Raw genomic sequence first — 22119 nt, forward strand, 5'->3', positions numbered from 1 at the left:
TGTTCCCATGGGAACTCTGAACCATGCTAGATTTTTCGTGGTCTGAACTGGCATTTCTGGAACTGACCTTTTTGTGTGACAAGGACTTAAACTCAAAAGCATTCTCTGAGAAGTGTCTTACCTTGCTTGCCCAAAATGATGGAGAAATTTACTAAGAGATTAGCCATTTATTGGGTACAAATTCCTGAAAATATGCTCAGTTTTAATCCCATTGTATTTTTGTATGGATTCTGACTACATAACTATATTAAAGATTGTATTTCACTTGCTGATATTCCACATCTCATCCAAAAAAGATTTGAGACAGCTGGGTCTGCAACAAATCTGTTTGTCTCTATGTCAGTGTTTGTCTCCTGAAACTAGTTTTTCTTTCTCCCCATTTCTCTTTGAACTCATATTTTCATTGCATAATGTTCCTTAATTCTTACCCTAAGCATGGTGTCCCTTTTGTTTTCCTCAGTTATACTTTCTTTGCTTTTGTTTACTCCTATCTCACAATTTGTTGCTATTCATACAGCTTTCCTTTGTGATTATTGTTTTCTTCTCTGCTCTGAGTACTTCATCCAAATCTGTTTAAAGTTTTCTTTCACTATCTACAGTTCACGTGTCACTACATTGATTGAAATACGTTAATGACTTATCATTTTTACTAATCTCTCATCATAATAATGCTCCATTACATTATGATTTTTTCTTTTGAATTTTTATATGCACATTTCTTCCACCATCCATCTTCTAGACTCACAGATGTAGAGAACAAACTAGTGGTTACCAGTGGGGAGAGGGGAGGGGGAATGGGCATAAGAGGTACAACCTATTATGTAACAAATAAGCTATAAGGATATATTGTACAACACAGGGAACATAGTCAATATTTTATAATAACTATAAATGGAGTATAGCTTTTAAAAATTGTGACTCTCTATATTGTACACCTGTAACTTATATAATATTGGATAGCAATTGTACTTCGATAAAAAAAATGAGGCAGAAGGCTAGTAAGAATTTTTATATGCACATTTCTTCATCTGTCTTCCATTTGTCTCTCTGCTTGTCCTTCTCTGTTTATCATTTCTCCCTAGAAGTGTGGTCCTCCTGAGATGTGGGATTGCCTTCTACCAGGGCTGGGACACCAGAGGCCCCACAGCATTCAGGATATGGTCCTCTTCCTTGAGGCATCTTAAAGGTTCAGTGCAGCTTTATATGAGCTTAAGGCTTAAATATTGTCATCTTGGGCATGTGCCTGCCTGAGATACTACCAGGGAGTTGTTTCCATATGCTTTTTATGCTAAGAGAAATATTTCAGACTTTTCAGTTGTCTTGACAGGTGAAACGCAGATAAAAATAATGATAGTTACAATCTAAAAAATACTTTAAATTATAGTAAGTGCTGAAAACTGTGAAGCTCCTAAGCATCCAGCTCAGTGAATTTTCTCAGCTCGCAAACACTTGTATTGATCGAGACACAGAAGAAAAGCCAAACTCCAGAGCTTCCCTGAGCCCTTCCTATCTCATCCTGGCTCTGCTTCCCAAAGGCAAACACTGCCGAACACCGAAGACTAATTTTTCCCTTATAAAGGAAGACTTTACATTTTATAAGATGGAATGATATGATGATGTGCATTCTTTTGAACGTAGCTTTGACCTACATATGAGTGTGAGGTTCATCCACGTTGTTGCATGGAGATGCAGTTTGTTTTTGTTTCCACTGCTGTGCAGTCTGCCATTGTATGAACAAACTGCAGTTTGGTTATCAATTCTACCGTGAGGTACAGTTGGGATGCTCCCAGGCTGAGGTTATTACGAACAATGCTGCTGTGATCAATCTCCTATGTATCTCTTAGTGCACGTGCATACCCCTTGCTGGATCATAGGGTATGTGTATGTCTAACCTCAGCAGATACTGCCAAAAAGATTTCCAAAGTCGCTGTAGCATTTTCTTCAATTTTACCAATAAGAATTTTGATCACTTTACATGAAGTTTCTGTCTTTTTCTTATGAATTTTTAAATGATGTTGATGTATTCAGACAAGTCTATATTGAATATATTTATTGAAAATAAATAACATATTTATTGAAAATTTATTGAAATACAAATCTGAGGGCTCAGCTGGGGCAGAGTCATCTTAGCTTAGTCGCCTGGTTGTTGGCAGGATCAAGTTCCTCTTGAGCTTTTTTTTTTTAAGCTTACATTAATTTTATTTTATTATTATTTTTAAATCTTTATTGGAGTATAATTGCTTTACAATGGAGTGTTAGTTTCTGCTGTAAAACAAAGGGAATCAGCTATATGTATACATATATCCCCATATCTCCTCCCTCTTGCGTCCCCCTCCCACCCTCCCTATCCCACCATCTAGGTAGACAGAAAGCACTGAGCTGATTTCCCTGTGCTATGTGGCTGCTTCCCACTACCTATCTATTTTACATTTGGTAGTGTATATAGGTCCATGCAACTCTTTCACTTCATCCCAGCACAATTCCCCTTCCCCGTGTCCTCAAGTCCATTCTCTATGTCTGCATCTTTATTCCTGTCCTGCCCCTAGGTTCTTCAGAACCATTTTTTTCTTTTTTCTTTTTTTTGTATATTCCATGTATATGTGTCAGCATATGGTATTTTTTTTCTCTTTCTGACTTACTTCACTCTGTATGGCATACTCTAGGTCCATCCACCTCATCAGAAATAACTCAATTTCAGTTCTATTTATGGCTGAGAAATATTCCGTTGTATACATGTGCCACATCTTCTTTAGCTATTCATCTGTCGATGGACACTTAGGTTGCTTCCATGTCCTGGCTATTTCAAATAGAGCTGCAATGAACATTGTGGTACATGTATCTTTTTGAATTATGGTTTTCTTAGGATATATGCCCAGTAGTGGCATATATGCCCAGTAGCTGGGCATATGGTAGTTCTATTTTTAGTATTTTAAGTAACCTCCATACAGTTCTCCATAGTGGCTGTATCAATTTACATTCCCACCAGCAGTGCAAGAGGATTCCCTTTACTCCACACCCTCTCCAGCATTTATAATTTGTGGACATTTTTGACGATGGCCATTCTGACTGGTGTGAGGTCAGAACTGCAATGGCCTCATTGTAGTTTTGATCTGCCTTTCTCTAATGATTAATGATGTTGACCATCCTTTCATGTGTTTGTTGCAAATTTGTATATCTTCCTTGGAGAAATGTCTATTTAGGTCTTCTGCCCATTTTTGGATTAGGTTGTTTGTTTCTTTGATATTGAGCTGCCTGTATATTTTGGATATAAATCCTTTGTCAGTTGATTCATTTGCAAATATTTTCTCCCATTCTGAGGGTTGTCTTTTCATCTTGTTTATGGTTTCCTTTGCTGTGCAAAAGCTTTTAAGTTTCATTAGGTCCCATTTGTTTATTTTTGTTTTCATTTCTATTTCTCTAGGTGGTGAGTCATAAAGGATCTTGCTGTGATTTATGTCATACACTCTTCTGCCTATGTTTTCCACTAAGAGTTTGATGGTGTCTGGCCTTACATTTAGGTCCTTAATCCATTTTGAGTTTATTTTTGTGTATGGTGTTAGGGAGTGTTCTAATTTCATTCTTTTACATGTAGCTGTCTAGTTTTCCCAGCATCACTTATTGAAGAGGCTGTCTTTTTTCCATTGTATATTCTTGCCTCCTTTATTAAAATAAGATGATTATATGTCTGTAGGTTTATCTCTGGGCTTTCTATTCTGTTCCATTGATCTGTATTTCTGTTTGTGTGCAACTACCACTGTCTTGATTACTGTAGCTTTGTAGTATAGTCTAAAGTCAGGGAGCCTGATTCCACCAGCTCCGTTTTTTTTTTTTTTTTTCCTCAAAATTGCTTTAGCTATATGGGGTCTTTTGTGTTTCCATACAAATTGTGAAATTTTTTGTTCTATTTCTGTGAAAAATGCCAGTGGTAGTTTGATAGGGATTGCATTGAATCTGTAGATTGCTTTGGGTAGTAGTCATTTTCACAATGTTGATTCTTCCAATCCAAAAACATGGTATATCTCTCCATCTATTTGTATCATCTTTAATTTCTTTCATCAGTGTCTTATAATTTTCTGCATACAGGTCTTTTGTCTCCTTATGTAGGTTTATTCCTAGATATTTCGTTCTTTTTGTTGCAATGGTAAATGGGAGTGTTTCTTAATTTCACTTTCAGATTTTTCATCATTAGTGTATAGGAATGCTAGAGATTTCTGTGCATTAATTTCGTTTCCTGCTACTTTACCAAATTCATTGATTAGCTCTAGTAATTTTCTGGTAGCATATTTAGGATTCTCTATGTATAGAATCATGTAATCTGCAAACAGTGACAGCTTTACTTCTTCTTTTCTGATGTGGATTCCTTTAATTTCTTTCTCTTCTCTGATTGCTGTGGCTAAAACTTCCAAAACTATGTTGAATAAGAGTGGTGAGAGTGGGCAACCTTGTCTTGTTCCTGATCTTAGTGGAAATGGTTTCAGTTTTTCACCATTGAGGGTGATGTTGGCTGTGGGTTTGTCATATATGGCCTTTATTATGTTGAGGAAGTTTCCCTCTATGCCTACTTTCTGGAGGGTTTTTATCATAAATCAGTGTTGAATTTTCTCAAAAGCTTTCTCTGCATCTATTAAGATGATCATATGGTTTTTCTCCTTCAATTTGTTAATATGGTGTATCACACTGATTGATTTGCATATATTGAAGAATCCTTGCATTTCTGGGATAAAGCCCACTTGATCATGCTGTATGATCCTTTTAATGTGCTGTTGGATTCTGTTTGCTAGCATTTTGTTGAGGACTTTTGAATCTATGTTCATCAGTGATTTTGGCCTGTAGTTTTCTTTCTTTGTGACATCATTGTCTGGTTTTGGTATAAGGTCATGGTGGCCTCATAGAATGATTTTGGGAGTGTTCCTCCCTCTGCTACATTTTGGAAGAGTTTGAGAAGGAAAGGTGTTAGCTCTTCTCTAAATGTTTGATAGAATTCGCCTGTGAAGCCATCTGGTCCTGGGCTTTTGTTTGTTGGAAGATTTTTAATCACAGTTTCAATTTCAGTGCTTGTGATTGCCCTGTTCATATTTTCTGTTTCTTCCTGGTTCAGTCTCAGAAGGTTGTGCATTCTGAGAATTTGTCCATTTCTTCCAGGTTGTCCATTTTATTGGCATGTAGTTGCTTGTAGTAATCCTTCATGATCCTTTGTATTTCTGCAGTGTCAGTTGTTACTTCTCTTTTTTCATTTCTTATTCTACTGATTTGAATCTTCGCCCTTTTTTTCTTGATGAGTCTGGCTAGTGGTTTATCAATTTTGTTTATCTTCTCAATGAACCAGCTTTTAGTTTTATTGATCCTAGCTATCATTTCCTTCATTTATTTCTGATCTGATCTTTATGATTTCATTCCTTCTGCTAACTTTGGGGGTTTTTTGTTCTGCTTTCTCTAATTCCTTTAGGTGTAAGATTAGGTTGTTTATTTGAGATGTTTCTTGTTTCTTGAGGTAGGATTGTATTGCTATAAATTTCCCTATTAATACTGTTTTTGCTGCATCCCATAGTTTTGGGTCCTCGTGATTTCATTGTCGTTGGTTTCTATGTATTTTTTGATTCCCTCTTTGAATTCTTCAGTGATCTCTTGGTTATTTAGTAGTGTATTGTTTAGCCTCAGGTGTTTTTATTTTTCTCAAATTTTTCGTGTAATTGATATCTAGTCTCATAGTGTTGTGGTTGGAAAAGATACTTGATGTGATTTCAATTTTCTTAAATTTACCGAGGCTTGATTTGTGACCCAAGATATAATCTGTCCTGGAGAATGTTCCATGAGCACTTGAGAAGAAAATATATTCTGTTGTTTTTGGATGGAATGTCCTATAAATATCTATTAATTCCATCTTGTTTAATGTATCATTTAAAGCTTGTGTTTCCTTATTTATTTTCATTTTGGATGATCTGTCCATTGGTGAAAATAGGGTGTTAAAGTTCCCTATTGTGATTTTGTTACTGTCGATTTCCCCTTTTATGGCTGTTAGCATTTGCCTTATGTATTGACATGCTCCTATGTTGGGTGTATAAATATTTAAAATTGTTATATCTTCTTCTTGGATTATTCCCTTGATCATTATGTAGTGTGTTTCTTTGTCTCTTGTAATCATCTTTATTTTAAAGTTTATTTTGTCTGATATGAGAATTGCTATACCAGCTTTCTTTTGATTTTCATTTGCATGGAATATCTCTTTGCATCCCCTCACTTTCACTCTGTATGTGTCCCTAGGTCTGAAGTGGGTCTGTTCTAGACAGCATATATATGGGTCTTGTTTTTGTGTCCATTCTGCCAGTCTGTGTCTTTTGGTTGGAGCAGTTAATCCATTTACATTTAAGGTAATTATTGATATGTGTGTTCCTATTACCATTTTCTTAATTGTTTTGTGTTTGTTACTATAGTTGTTTTCCTTCTCTTGTGCTTCCTGCGTAGAAAAGATCCTTTAGCATTTTTTGTGAAGCTGATTTGGTGGTGCTGAATTCTCATAGCTTTTGCTTCTCTGTAAAGGTTTTAATTTGTCTGTCGTATCTGAATGAGATCCTTGCTGGGTTGTAATATTTATTGTAGGTTTTTTTCATCACTTTAAATATGTTCTGACACTCCCTCCTGGCTTGCAGAGCTTCTGCTGAACGATCAGCTGTTAATCTTATGGGGATTCCCTTGTATGTTATTTGTTGCTTTTCCCTTGCTGCTTTTAATATTTTTTCTTTGTATTTAATTTTTGATAGTTTGATTAATATGTGTCTTGGCGTGTTTCTCCTTGGATTTATCCTGTATGGGACTCTCTGCTCTTCCTGGAGGGATTGACTATTTCCTTTCCCATATTAGGGAAGTTTTCAACTATAATCTCTTCAAATTTTTCTAAGTACCTTTTTTTTCCTCTTCTGCTTCTGGGACCCCTATAATTCGAATGTTGGTGCATTTAATATTGTCCCAGAGGTCTCTGGGACTGTCCTCAATTTTTTTCATTCTTTTTCTTTATTCTGCTCTGAGGTAATTATTTCCACTATTTTAACTCCCAGGTCACATATCTTTTCTTTTGCCTCAGTTATTTTGCTAATGGTTCCTTGAAGATAATTTTTAATTTCATTTATTGTGTTGGTCATCATTGTTTGTTTGCTCTTTAGTTCTTGTAGATCCTTGTTAAACATTTCTTATATTTTCTCCATTCTATTTCCAAGATTTTGGATCATCTTGACTATCATTACTCTGAATTCTTTTTCAGGTAGACTGCCTATTTCCTCTTCATTTGTTTGGTCTGGTGGGTTTTTACCTTACTCCTTCATCTGCTGTGTTTCTCTGTCTTCTCATTTCACTTAACTTACTGTGTTTGTGGTTTCCTTTTTGCAGGCTGCAGGTTCATAGTTCCCATTGTTTTTGGTGTCTGCCCCCAGTGGGTAAGGTTGGTTCAGTGGGTTTTGTAGGTTTCCACCAGAACACAGATAGATAAGGCTGGATCTTGTCTTTCTGATGGGCAGGACCACCTCCTGTTGTGTGTTTTGGTGTGTCTGTGAATTTATTATGATTTTAGGCAGCCTCTCTGCAAATGGGCGGTGTTGTGTTCCTGTCTTGCTAGTTGTTTGGCATAGGGTGTCCAGCACTGTAGCTTACTGGTCGTTGAGTGGAGCTGGGTCTTAGTGTTGGGATGGAGATCTCTGAGAGAACTTTCTCCATTTTGTATTGTGTGGGGTCAGGAGATCTCTGGTCGACCAATGTCCTGAATTCAGCTCTCCTCCCTCAGAGGCTCAGGCCTGATACCTGGCCGGAGCACCGAGACCCTCGTCAGCCACATGGCTCGAAAGAAAGAAAGAAAGAAAGAAAGAGACAGAGAGAGAGAGAGAGAGAGGGAGAGAGAGAGGGAGGGAGGGAGGGAGGGAGGGAGGAAGGAAGGAAGGAAAGAAAGAAAGGAAGGAAGAAAGAAAAAATAAAGTTATTAAAATAAAAAGGTAATATGAAAGAAAGAAAGAGAGCAACCAAACCAAAAAACATATCCACTAATGATAACAAGTGCTAAAAACTATATTAAAAAAAAAAAAAAAGGATAGACAGAGCCCTAGGATAAATGGGGTAAAAGGAAATATATACAGGCAAAATCACACAAAGAAGCATACACATACACACTCACAAAAGGAGACCGGGGCGGGGGGGGAAATATATATATATATATTTAAAAAAAGGAAAAGAGCAACCAAATCAATAAAAAATCTACCAGTAATAATAAGCTGTAAATACTAAACTAAGACAAATGTCAAACCAAAAACAAGTTAGATGCAGAAAGCAAAGCCCAAGTCTACATTTGCTCCGAAGTCCTCTGCCTCAATTTTGGGATGATTTGTTGTCTATTCAGGTATTCCACAGATTCAGGGTACATCAATTTGTTTGCGGAGAGTTAATCCACTGCTCCTGAGGCTGCATGCAGAAATTTGCGTTTCTCTTCTTTGTTCGCACAGCTCCTGTGGTTCAGCTTTAGATTTGGCCCCGCCTCTGTGTGTAGGTTGCCTGAGGGTGTCTGTTCCCCTCCCAGACAGCAGGGGGTTAAAGCAGCAGCTGATTTTGGGGCACTGGTTCACTCCTGCCAGGGGGAGATAGGGATATAGAATGCCATGCGAGCCTGTGGTGGCAGAAGCTGGCTTGATGTTGCACCAGCCTGAGGCGTGGTGTGTTTTCTCCCAGGGAAGTTGTCCCTGCATCACTGGACCCTGGCAGTTGTGGGCTTCATAGGCTCCCGGGAGGGGAGGTATGGATAGTGACCTGTGCTTGCACATAGGCTTCTTGGTGGCTGAAGCAGCTGCCTTAGCATCTCATGCCCGTCTCTGGTGTCCGCGCTGATAGCCACAGCTCTCACCTGTCTCTGGAGCTTGTTTAGGTGGTGCTCTGAATCCCCTCTCCTCACACACCCCAAAATAATTGTCTCTTGTCTCTTAGGCAGTTCCATACTTTTTCCCAGACTCCCTTCTGGCTAGCTGTGGCACACTAGCCCCCTCAGGCTGAGTTCACGCAGCAAACCTCAGTCCTTTCCCTAGGATCTGAACTCCAAAGCCCAAGTCTCAGCTTCCAGCCCCACCTGCCCCGGTGGGTGATCGGACAAGCCTCTCGGGCTGGTGAGATTCCTCTATTCGGGAATCTCTCCGCTTTGACCTCCGCACCCCTGTTGCTGCGCTCTCTTCCATGGCTCCAAAGCTTCCCTCGCCACCCACCTGCTGTCTCTGCCAGTGAAGGGGCTTCCTAGTGTGTGGAAACTTTCCCTTGTTCACAGCTCCCTCCCAGTGGTGCAGGTCCCATCCCCATTCTTTTGTCTCTGTTTTTCTTTTTTTTCTTTTGCCCTACCCAGGTACGTGGGCAGTTTCTTGCATTTTGGGAAGTCTGAGGTCTTCTGCCAGCATTCAGTAGGTGTTCTGTAGGAGCTGTTCCTCATGTGCATGTATTTTTGATGTATTTGTGGGGAGAAAGGTGATCTCCACATCTTACTCCTCCGCCATCTTGAAGCTATTGCATTGTGAATTTTTTTTTCCTCTAAGTGTAGTTTTCAGATAAATCCCTGTGCCCATGGCAGGATAGCACTACAATCCATTGCACTATGAGTGTTGCCTCACTGGCAACACTTAACAAAGTCAGGTTTTTTTTAAAAGATACTTTTAATCATGGCTTTTAATAGAGCATATAGTACCCTTTCCCTCATGTTGATTAATTGTATTAAAACCTTTTCTTTTTCAGTTTCTTGGTTTAGCCAAAACATAATTAAACTCACATGTGTTATTAAATATAAAACTCCAGCTTTCTGCCTTAGGAAGAGAGTGATAAAAAATAAACCACATGTTAATTTAAGTCATTTAAGAAAGCTTGGGACTTCCCTGGTAGCACAGTGGTTAAGAACCCGCCTATCAATGCAGGGGACACAGGTTCGAGCCCTGGTCCAGGAAGACCCCACATGCCACGGAGCAACTAAGCCCATGTGCCACAACTACTGAGCCTGTGCTCTAGAGCCCGTGAGCCACAACTACTGAGCCCACATGCCACAACTACTGAAGCCTGCGCACCCAGAGCCCATGCTACACAACAAAGACAAGTCACTGCAATGAGAAGCTCACCCACCACAACAAAGAGTAGCCCCTGCTTGCCTCAACTAGACAAAGTCCGTGCACAGCAATGAAGCCCCAATACAGACAAAAAAATATAAATTAATTAATACTGAAGCCCGCACCCAGAGCCCATGCTACACAACAAAGACAAGTCACTGCAATGAGAAGCTCACCCACCACAACAAAGAGTAGCCCCTGCTTGCCTCAACTAGACAAAGTCCGTGCACAGCAATGAAGCCCCAATACAGACAAAAAAATATAAATTAATTAATTTTTTTTAAGTCCTTATCTTAAAAAAAAAAAAGGAAAAAAAGAAAGAAAACTTGTGCTTATTCTTCCAAAGCAGCCCATAACCAGATCATGTAATTGCAAACATAATACACATAATACAGTGGCAGCATCTGGAAGCCATAATAGAGCCCCTGGTTCAATTTCTGTGCTGGGCAGACAGACACTGTTGGGAGAACCCATTCTATGCAATATATTGAGAGTCTTGCTAGATTTCCACTTGCCTTGGCTACCTAGATCATTGGATAATATTTAGAATACAAGATAATCTTTAGAATGTGTTACCTATGTTTTTAAAAGTGGCCAACCTGATTCTTCTAAACATGCTACTTTGGCATCTTTGCAAAAAGGATTTCTATTGTATTTAGTTTGGACATAATTATCCACTGTCTTCTGGCATATTGCATTTTTAAAATAATATCTTTTTATTTATGCATTGTAGAATCAATATTAGATTATTTGAATATCAGCAGTGTACTAGCTCCCACACTTCTTTCTCTACCTGCCTTTTTGTTTGTTTAACTTCTTTAAATAATCAGCTGAGATGATTCATTGTGATTCAGCATAAAGAATAGAAAATGTAGGATAATAAAGGACTGCTGTTTCCCCTGACTGTAATCATATTGGCAATTTCTTTTCTTCTCTTTAGTGATGCCACAAGATATTTTCAAGATGACATTAAGTAACATTCATTTTTCCCCCCAAATAATCTTCTGTTCTGCTTTTAACTGCTGTGTTATGCAGACCATAAATCATACTTTTTCTTGTCACTATAAATCAGTGAAATCTAAGCTGTGATTGTGCAATTGTTAGCACCTTTAAAACTGTAATAAGCTCATCCATAGATGAGGTACTGTGAAATACTATTAAAGTAAAAGGCTATGTTTGTCTGATATAAAAATATAGTTTTAGAGTATGGCCAGTACATTTCACTCTTAATTTAAAATGAAATTGAGTGGGTTTTTAAAAATACAGCCACAGAAGAAAACCAAAGGATAGAAATAAACTAAAACATTTTGAAGTATAAACCTCTGAAGAGAGGCCACAGTAGTAGGCAGTAAAATCATTATTTAAAATAAGACAGTTATAAATTTGTTCAGGAGATTGTAGAACAGTCATAATACACACAGGTTTCTGCCAAGCAGAAACTCAGCAAGATATGAAGTGCTTCAGGATGAGGTAGTTTGTGCCAGTCCCAGACACTAGCAGGTTAGAACATGTGTAGGTTCTAGGGGTGTAGTCAGCACTGTAGTTACTGATCATACCCAGAAGCCTCAGAGGGCTTGTGGATAGGATGTGTGTTAAATAACTTTGAGCTTCTGATCTGTTGGAGGGTGTTTTAGGATCCTATATCAAGAGTCCTCAAGAAGAACGTGTTTTCTGAGAAACACCTTGTCATTTTAGGGGTCACTCCCCAAAGCCCCAGGTAATCTGCTAAGTGCCTTACATTCACTGTGACATTACTCTAACCCCATGAGCTGAGTTGAGTATTAAGATCAACATAGAGATTAAGAAATGGCCTCAGAGAGAGTCTGAGTCTTACTTGGTTGTATACGTTTAAGTGGTAGATTTAGGGCTTGAATATAGGTCCATCAGATTCCAAGGCCCCTGCCCTTCCTGCCACCCTGACTGGGGAGAACAGTGCAGGGTGGAGGTTGGCTAGAAGTCAGGAGATTCCCTGAGTAGCAGGGATCTGTTTCCTCCAGTACATTTTAGAGCCTCTTCTGAACTGGCTTGCCTAGATCTCAATATCCACTGACTGGTAATTCCTCCTTCCTTCCTTCCCTCCTCCCTCCCTAACTCCTTCCTTCTTCCTCTTCACTTAATATTATTACTGCTTGTAAAATCCAGCTCTGTCCTCTCTATAGCAAGCTAGAAAAATGGAAAGGTTTAAGCTGGATGTGGATTCATCCTCTAGAAGGGTGAGCGGGGACTGAGGGAAAGGAAGGGAAGACTAATCAGTATTGTTTCCAGATGGAATACCCTACCTCAACTGCTTTAATAGAGATAAGTTACAGAATTTTAAGAGTTCCATTAGAGATGCCCTTGATTTCTGTGTAGTTCCATGATCTCTCAAGTTTCACTTCTTCCCTGGGGTCTAATTAGAATATTGGTATACACAATGATCTGTTCCTTCATCCTCATGAGCATTTATTTCACTTCATACTTATTTATTCCCTGGTTTGGGGCTATTTCTAACTAGATTAGGAATTTATTAAGACTGGAGATTTAATCTTGTATATCTTTCTTACAGAATGAGTACTTATCGAACAACACACAAAACAGGACTCGATAAATACGGAGAATACATTTGTATTTTCCATAGAGATGGAGAAAAAAAGGCAAACTGTTGTCGTTTGAAATTTAGAAGTACATTTCAATTGTTTCTTGAATAATATCAAGATAATTTCACTAGGTAGTCTCAATAATTTTGTGTTATATTAAGGTTGCTATTCAATATTTATCACAAATCATTATGTTCTGCCATGCTATAAAAACTTACTAATGGTTGGCTTTTCACCACGAACAAAGATATAAAAGGATCATTTTAAAGGTAGGCTGTCTAATTCTTTTTTTTTAATTGAAGTACAGTTGATTTACAATGTTGTGTTAATTACTGCTGTACAGCACAGTGACTCAAGTTATACATATATATACATTCTTTTTCATATTCTTTTCCATTATGGTTTATCACAGGATATTGAATATAATTCCCTGTGCTATACAGAAGGACATTGTTGTTTATCCATTCTATATACACCAGTTTGCATCTGCTAATCCCAAACTCTGAATCCAACCCTCTCACACACCCCTCCCCCGGCAACCACCAGTCTATTCTCTATGCCCATGATCCTGTTTCTGATTCATAGATAGGTTCATTTGTGTTATATTTTAGATTCCACATATAAGTGATATCATATGGTATTTGTCTTTCTCTTTCTGATTTACTTAATACGATAATCTCTTGTTGTATCCATGTTGTGGCAAATGGAATTATTTCATTTTTTATAGCTGAGTAGTATTCCATTGTATATATGTACCACTTATTTATCCATTCATCTGATGGACATTTAGGTTGTTTCAGTGTCTCAGCTATTGTGAATAGTGCTGCTATGAAAATAGGGGTGCATGTAGTTATTTTGAATTATAGTTTTGTCTGGGTATATGCCCTGGAGTGGGATTGCTGGATCATATGGTAATTCTATTTTTAGTTTTCTGAGGAACTGACATAATGTTTTCCACAGTGGTTGCACCAAGTTACATTCCCACCAACAGTGCAGTAGTGTTCCCTTTTCTCCACAATCTCTCCAGCATTTATTTGTAGACATGTTAATGTTGGCCATTCTGACCAGTGTGAGGTGATACTTCATTGTAGTTTTGATTTACATTTCTCTGATAATTAGCGATGATGGGCATCTTTTTTTTTTTTTTTTTTTTTTTTTTTTTTTTCTTGCGTTATGCGGGCCTCTCACTGTTGTGGCCTCTCCCATTTGCGGAGCACAGGCTCCGGACGCGCAGGCTCAGCGGCCACGGCTCACGGGCCCAGCCGCTCCGCGGCATGTGGGATCCTCCCGAAACGGGGCACGAACCCGCGTCTCCTGCAACGGCAGGCGGACTCTCAAGCACTGCGCCACCAGGGAAGCCCGATGGGCATCTTTTAATGTGCCTATTGGCCATCTGTATTTCTTCTTTGGAGAAATGTCTCTTTAGGTCTACTGCCCATTTTTTGATTGGGCTGGGGTTTTTGGTTGTTGTTGAGTTGTCTGAGCTGTTTGTGTAATTTGGAAATTAAGCCCTTGTAAGTCACATTGTTTGCAGATATTTTCTCCCATTCTGTAGGACGTCTTTTCATTTTGTTTATGGTTTCCTTTGCTGTGCAAAAGTTTGTAAGTTTGATTAGGTCCCATTTGTTCATTTTTGGTTTTATTTTTATTGCATTGGGAGACTGACCTAAGAAAATATTGGTACAATTTATGTCAGAGAATGTTTTGCCTCTGTTCTCTTCTAGGAGTTTTATGGTGTCATGTCTTATGTACATAAGTCCTTAAGTCGTTTTGAGTTTATTTGTTTCTTTGGTGAGAGGGGTGTGTTCTAACTTCATTGATTTACACATAGCTGTCAAACTTTCCCAATACCACTTGCTGAAGGGACTGTCTTTTTTTCCCTTGTATATTGTTGCCTCCTTTGTCAAAGACTAGTTGACCATAGGTGTATGGGTTTATTTTTGGGCTCTGTATTCTGTTCCATTGATCTGTATATCTGTTTTTGTGCCAATACCATGCTGTTTTGATTACTCTAGCTTTGTACTATTGTCTGAAGTCTGGGAGAGTTATGCCTCCTGCTTTGTTCTTTTTTTTTCAGCACTGCTTGGCAATTCTGGCTCTTTTATGGTTCCTTATGAATTTTAGAATTATTTGTTCTAGTTCTCTGAAAAATATCATGGGTAATTTGATAGAGAATGTGTTAAATCTGTAGAATGCTTTGGGTAGTATGGCCATTTTAACAATATTAATTCTTCCAATCCAAGTGCATGGGATTTCCTTCCATTTCTTTGAATCATCTTCAGTTTCCTTTTTTAATGTTTTATAGTTTGCAGCATATAATTCTTTCACCTCCTTGGTGAGGCTTATTCCTAAGTATTTTATTTTGGGTGTTGCAATTTTAAAAGGTATTTTTTTTTACATCCCTTTTCTAATATTTCATTGTTGGTGTAAAGAAATGCAACCAATTTCTATATGTTAATCTTGTATCCTACTACCTTGCTGAATTTGTTTATCAGTTCCAGTAGTTTTTGTGTGGAGTCTTTAGGGTTTTCTGTATATAGTATCATATCATCTGCATATAGTGACAATTTTACCTCTTCCCTTCCGATTTGGATACCTTTTTCTTTTTCTTGTCTGATTGTAGCGGCTAGGACTTCCAACACTATGTTTAATAGAAGAGGTGAAAGTGGGCATCCTTGTCTTGTTCCAAATTTTAGTGGGAAGGATTTGAGCTTTTCACCATTGAGTATCATATTGGCTATGGGTTTGTCATAAATAGCTTTTACTATCTTGAAATACATTCCCTCTATAGCCACTTTGGTAACAGTTTACCATCCTTGTGAAGTTGTGATGAATCCCACTTGGTCTTGGTATATGATCTTTTTTATGTGTTGTTTGATTTGGTTTGCTAATATTTTATTAAGCATTTTTGCCTGTATATTCATCAAAGATAATGGCCTGCAATTTTCATTTTTGGTGGTGTCTTTGTCTGGTTTTGGAATCAGGGTGATGGTGGCTTCCTAGAATGACTTGGGAGTGTTCCATCCTTTTCACTCTTTTGGAAGAGTTTAAGAAGGATCAGTATAAGTTCTTTGGATGTTGGGTAGAATTTGCCTATGAAGCCATCTGTTCCTGGACTTTTGTATGTAGAGAGTTTTTAAATTATAGATTCTATTTCACTTCTAGTGATTAGTCTGTTCAAATTATCTATTTCTTCTCGACTCAGTTTTTGTGGGCTGCATGCTTCCAGAAACTTGTCCATTTCCTCTAGGTTGTCAAATTTGTTGACATATAATTGTTCATAGTATTCCCTTATGGTTATTTGTATTTCTGCAATATCAGTTGTTATGTCTCCTTTTTCATTTCTTATGTTGTTTATTAGGGTCCTCTCTCTTTGTTTTTTTTTGGGGGGGAGCCAGGCCAGAGGTTTGTCAATCTTGTTTATGCTTACAAAGAACCAGCTCTTGGTTTTATTGATTTTTTTCTATTGTTTTTTTAAATCTCTATTTATTTCCTCTCTGATCTTTATTATTTCCTTCTTTTTGCTGACTTTAGGTTTTGTTTGTTCTTCTTTTTCTAATTCTTTTAAGTGGTAGGTTAGGTTTTGTGAGATTTTTCTTGTTTTTAGAGGAAGGCCTGTATCACTAAAAACTTCCAAGAATGCTTTTTATGCATCCCATAGATTTTGTATCGTTGAGTTTTCATTGTCTTTTTTTTAACAACTTTATTGGAGTATAACTGCTTTACAATGGTGGGTTACTTTCTGCTTTATAACAAAGTGAATCAGTTACACATATACATATGTCCACATATCTCTTCCCTCTTGCATCTTCCTCACTCCCACTCTCCCTATCCCACCCCGCTAGGTGGTCACAGAGCACCGAGCTGATCTCCTTGTGCTATACAGCTGCTTCCCACTAGCTATCTGTTTTACATTTCATAGTGTACATATGTCCATGCCACTCTCTCACTTTGTCCCAGCTTCCCCTTCCCCTTCCCCATATCCTCAAGTCCATTCTCTAGTAGGTCTGCACCTTTATCCCCATCTTGCCCACGGTTCTTCATGACCATTTTTTTTTAAGATTCCATATATATGTGTTAGCATGCGGTATTTGTTTTTCTCTTTCTGCCTTACTTCACTCTGCATGACAGTCTCTATGTCCATCCACCTCACTACAAATAACTCACTTTCATTCCTTTTTATGGCTAAGTAATATTCCATTGTATATATGTGCCACATCTTCTTTATCCATTCATCTGTTGATGGATACTTCGGTTGCTTGCATGTCCTGGCTATTATAAATAAAGCTGCAATGAACATTTTGGTACATGACTCTTTTTGAATTATGGTTTTCTCAGGGTATATGCCCAGTAGTGGGATTGCTGGGTCATATGGTAGTTCTATTTTTAATTTTTTAAGAAACGTCCATACTGTTCTCCATAGTGGCTGTATCAATTTACATTCCCACCAACAGTGCAAGAGGGTTCCCTTTTCTCCACACCCTCTCCAGCATTTATTGTTTCTAGATTTTTTGATGATGGTCACGCTGACCGGTGTGAGATGATATCTCATTGTAGTTTTGATTTGCATTTCTCTAATGATTAATGATGTTGAGCATTCTTTCATGTGTCTCTTGGCAATCTGTATATCTTCTTTGGAGAAATGTCAATTTAGGTCTTCTGCCATTTTTGGATTGGTTTGTTTGATTTTTTGATATTGAGCTGCATGAGCTGCTTGTAAATTTCGCAGATTAATCCTTTGTCAGTTGCTTCATTTGCAAATATTTTCTCCCATTCTGAGGGTTGTCTTTTGGTCTTGTTTATGGTTTCCTTTGCTGTGCAAAAGCTTTGAAGTTTCATTAGGTCTCATTTGTTTAATTTTGTTTTTATTTCCATTTCTCTGGGAGGTGGGTCAAAAAGGATGTTGCTGTGATTTATGTCAAAGAGTGTTCTGCCTATGTTTTCCTCTAAGAGTTTGATAGTTTCTGGCCTTATATTTAGGTCTTTAATCCATTTTGAGCTTATTTTTGTGTATGGTGTTAGAGAGTGTTCTAATTTCATTCTTTTACATGTAGCTGTCCAGTTTTCCCAGCACCACTTACTGAAGAGGCTGTCTTTTCTCCACTGTATATTGTTGCCTCCTTTATTAAAGATAAAGTGACCATATGTGGGTGGGTTTATCTCTGAGCTTTCTATCCTGTTCCCTTGATCTATATTTCGGTTTCTATGCCAGTACCATACTGTCTTGATTACTGTAGGTTTGAGTATAGTCTGAAGTCAGGGAGCCTGATTCCTCCAGCTCGGTTTTTCTTTCTCAGGATTGCTTTAGCTATTCGGGGTCTTTTGTGTTTCCATACAAATTGTGAAATTTTGTATTCTACTTATGTAAAAAATACCAGTGGTAGTTTGATAGGGATTGCATTGAATTTGTAGATTGATTTGGGTAGTAGAGTCATTTTCACAATATTGATTCTTCCCATCCAAGAACATGGTGTATCTCTCCATCTATTTGTATCATTAATTTCTTATATCAGTGTATTATAATTTTCTTCATACAGGTTTTTGTCTCCTTAGGTAGGTTTATACCTAGATATTTTATTCTATTTGTTGCAGTGGTAAATAGGAGTGTTTTTTAATTTCACTTTCAGATTTATCATCTTTAGTATATTGGAATGCAAGAGATTTCTGTGCATTAATTTTGTTTCCTGCTACTTTACCAAATTCATTGATTAGCTCTAGGAGTTTTCTGGTAGCATCTTTAGGATTCTCTATGTATAGTATCATGTCATCTGCAAACAGTGACAGCTTTACTTGTTCTTTTCCAATTTCGATTTCTTTTTCTTCTCTGGTTGCTGTGGCTAAAACTTCCAAAACTATGTTGAATAAGAGTGGTGAGAGTAGGCAACCTTGTCTTGTTCCTGATCTTAGTGGAAATGGTTTCAGTTTTTCACCATTGAGGATGATGTTGGCTGTGGGTTTGTCATATATGGCCTTTATTATGTTGAGGAAAGTTCCCTCTATGCCTACTTTCTGGAGGGTTTTTGACATAAATGGGTGTTGAATTTTGTCAAAAGCTTTCTCTGCATCTATTGAGATGATCATATGGTTTTTCTCCTTCAATTTGTTAATATTGTGTATCATGTTGATTGATTTGCGTATATTGAAGAATCCTTGCATTCCTGGGATAAACCCCACTTGATCATAGTGTATGATCCTTTTAATGTGCTGTTGGATTCTTTTTGCTAGCATTTTGTTGAGGATTTTTGCATCTATCTTCATCAGTGATATTGTCCTGTAGTTTTCTTTCTTTGTGACATCTTTGTCTGGTTTTGGTATAAGGGTGATGGTGGCCTCGTAGAATGAGTTTGAGAGTATTCCTCTGTCTGCCACACTTTGGAAGCGTTTGAGAAGGAAAGGTGTTAGCTCTTCTCTAAATGTTTGATAGAATTTGGCTGTGAAGCCATCTGGTCCTGGGCTTTTGTTTGTTGGAAGATTTTTAATTACAGTTTCAATTTCAGTGCTTATGATTGCCCTGTTCATATGTTCTATTTCTTCCTGGTTCAGTCTCAGAAAGTTGTGAATTTCTAAGACTTTGTCCATTTCTTCCAGGTTGTCCATTTTATTGACATATAGTTGCTTGTAATAATCTCTCATGATCCTTGGTATTTCTGCAGTGACAGTTGTTACTCCTCCTTTTTCATTTCTAATTCTATTGATTTGAGTCTTCTCCTTTTTTTTTTTTTGATAAGTCTGGCTAATGGTTTATCAATTTTGTTTATCTTCTCGAAGAACCAGCTTTTAGTTTTATTGATCCTAGCTATCATTTCCTTCATTTCTTTTTCATTTATTTTTGGTCTGATCTTTATGATTTATTTCTTTCTGCTAACTTTGGGGTTTTTTGTTCTTCTTTCTTTAACTGCTTTCGGTGTAAGGTTGTTTATTTGAGATGTTTCTTGTTTTTTAAGGTAAGATTGTATTCCTGTAAACTTACCTCTTAGAACTGCTTTTGCTGCAACCCATAGGTTTTGGGTCGTCGTGTATTCATTTTCATTTGTTTCTAGGTATTTTTTGATTTCCTCTTTGATTTATTCAGTAATCTCTTTGTTATTAATTAGTGTGTGGTTTAGCCTCCATGTGATTGTATTTCTTACAGATTTTTTCCTGTAAATGATATCTAGTCTCATAGCATTGTGGTCGGAAAATATATTTGATATGATTTCAATTTTCTTAAATTTACCAAGGCTTTATTTGTGACCCAAGGTATCATCTATCCTAGAGAATGATCCATGAGCACTTAAGAAGAATGTGTATTCTGTTGTTTTTGGATTGAATGTCCTATAAATATCAATTAAGTCCATCTTGTTTAATGTATCATTTAAAGCTTGTGTTTCCTTATTTATTTTCATTTTAGATGATCTGTCCATTGGTGAAAGTGAGGTGATAAAATCCCCTACTATTATTGTGTTACTGTTGATTTCCCCTTTTATGGCTGTTAGTATCTGCTTTATGTATTGAGGTGCTCCTATGTTGGGTGCATAAATATTTACAATTGTTATATCTTCTTCTTGGATTGATCCCTTGATCATTATGTAGTGTCCTTCTTTGTCTTTTGTAATAGTCTTTGTGTTAAAATCTATTTTGTCTGATATGAGAATTGTTACTCCCACTTTCTTTTGATTTTCATTTGCATGGAATATCTTTTTCCATCCCCTCACTTTCAGTCTGTATGTGTCCCTAGGTCTGAAGTGGATCTCTTGTAGACAGCATATATACGGGTCTTGTTTTTGTATCCATTCAGCCAATATATATATCTTATGGTGGGAGCATTTAATCCATTTACATTTAAGGTAATTATCGATATGTATGTTCCTATTTCCATTTTCTTAATTGTTTTGGGTTTATTATTGTAGGTCTTTTCCTTCTCTTGTGTTTCCTGCCTAGAGAAGTTCCTTTAGCACTTGTTGTAAATCTGGTTTGGTGGTGCTGAATTCTCTTAGCTTTTGCTTGTCTGTAAAGGTCGTAATTTCTCCATCAGATCTGAATGAGATCCTTGGCTGGGTAGAGTAATCTTGGTTGTAGGTTTTTCTCCTTCATCACTTTAAATATGTGCTGCCACTCCATTCTGGCTTGCAGTTTCTGTGAAAGATCAGCTGTTAACCTTATGGGGATTCCCTTATGTGTTATTTGTTGTTTTCCCCTTGCTTCTTTTAATATTTGTTCTTTGTATTTAATTTTTGATAGTTTGATTAATATGTGTCTTGTCTTGTTTCTCCTTGGATTTATCCTGTATGGGACTCTCTGTGCTTCCTGGACTTGCTTAACTATTTCCTTTCCCATATTAGGGAAGTTTTCAACTATAATCTCTTCAAATATTTTCTCAGTCCCTTTCTTTTTCTCTTCTTCTTCTGGAACCCCTATAATTCGAATGTTGGTGCATTTAATGTTGTCCCAGAGGTCTATGAGACTGTCCTCAGTTCTTTTCATTCTTTTTTCTTTATTCTGCTCTTCAGTAGTTATTTCCACTAGTTTATTTTCCACATCACTTATCCGTTCTTCTGCCTCAGTTATTCTGCTATTGATTCCTTTTAGAGAATATTTAATTTCATTAATTATATTGTTCATCACTGTGTTTTTGCTCTTTAGTTCTTCTAGGTCCTTTTTAAACGTTTCTTATATTTTCTCTATTCTAGTTCCAAGATTTTGGATCATCTTTACTATCATTATTCTGAATTCTTTTTTGGGTAGACTGCGTATTTCCTCTTCATTTGTTAAGTCTGGTGGGTTTTTTCCTTGCTCCTTCATCTGCTGTGTGTTTCTCTGTCTTCTCATTTTGCTTATCTTACTGTGTTTGGGGTCTCCTTTTTGCAGGCTGCAGGTTCGTTGTTCCCATTGTTTTTGGTGTCTGTCCCCAGTGGCTAAGGTTGGTTCAGTGGGTTGTGTAGGCTTCCTGGTGGAGGGGACTAGTGCCTGTGTTCTGGTGGATGAAGCTGGATCTTTTTTTTCTGGTGGGCAGGACTGCATCTGGTGGTGTGTTTTAAGGTGTCTGTGGCCTTATGATTTTAGGCAGCCTCTGTGCTAATGGATAGGGTTGTGTTCCTGTCTTGCTAGTTGTTTGGCATAGGGTGTCCAGCACTGTAGCTTGCTGGTCGTTGAGTGGAGCTGGGTCTACACTTTGAGATGGAGATCTCTGGGAGATTTTTGCCATTTGATATTACGTGGAGCTGGGAGGTCTCTTGTGGTCCAGTGTCCTGAACTTGGCTCTTGCAACTCAGAGGCACAGCCCTGACACCTGGCTGGAGCACCAAGAGCCTGTCCTCCACACAGCTTAGAATAAAAGGGAGGAAAAAGAAAGAAGGAAAGAAGAAGATAAAATAAAATAAAGTAAAGTAAAATAAAATATTTAATATAAAAAGTAAAAAATAATTAAGAAAAAAGTTTAAGTAATTAAAAAAAGAACA

General features: G+C 37.6%; 1 protein-coding gene across 1 annotated transcript in view; it reads left to right on the top strand.

The window, feature by feature from the left end:
• NAALADL2 (N-acetylated alpha-linked acidic dipeptidase like 2) overlaps window positions 1-22119 on the top strand; it is a 903327-nt gene that overhangs the window by 815293 nt on the left and 65915 nt on the right. The window lies entirely within an intron of this gene.

Source organism: Lipotes vexillifer, unplaced genomic scaffold, assembly GCF_000442215.2.
Source record: "Lipotes vexillifer unplaced genomic scaffold, Lipotes_vexillifer_v1.1 scaffold487, whole genome shotgun sequence".
NCBI classification, from domain to species: Eukaryota; Metazoa; Chordata; class Mammalia; order Artiodactyla; family Lipotidae; genus Lipotes; species Lipotes vexillifer.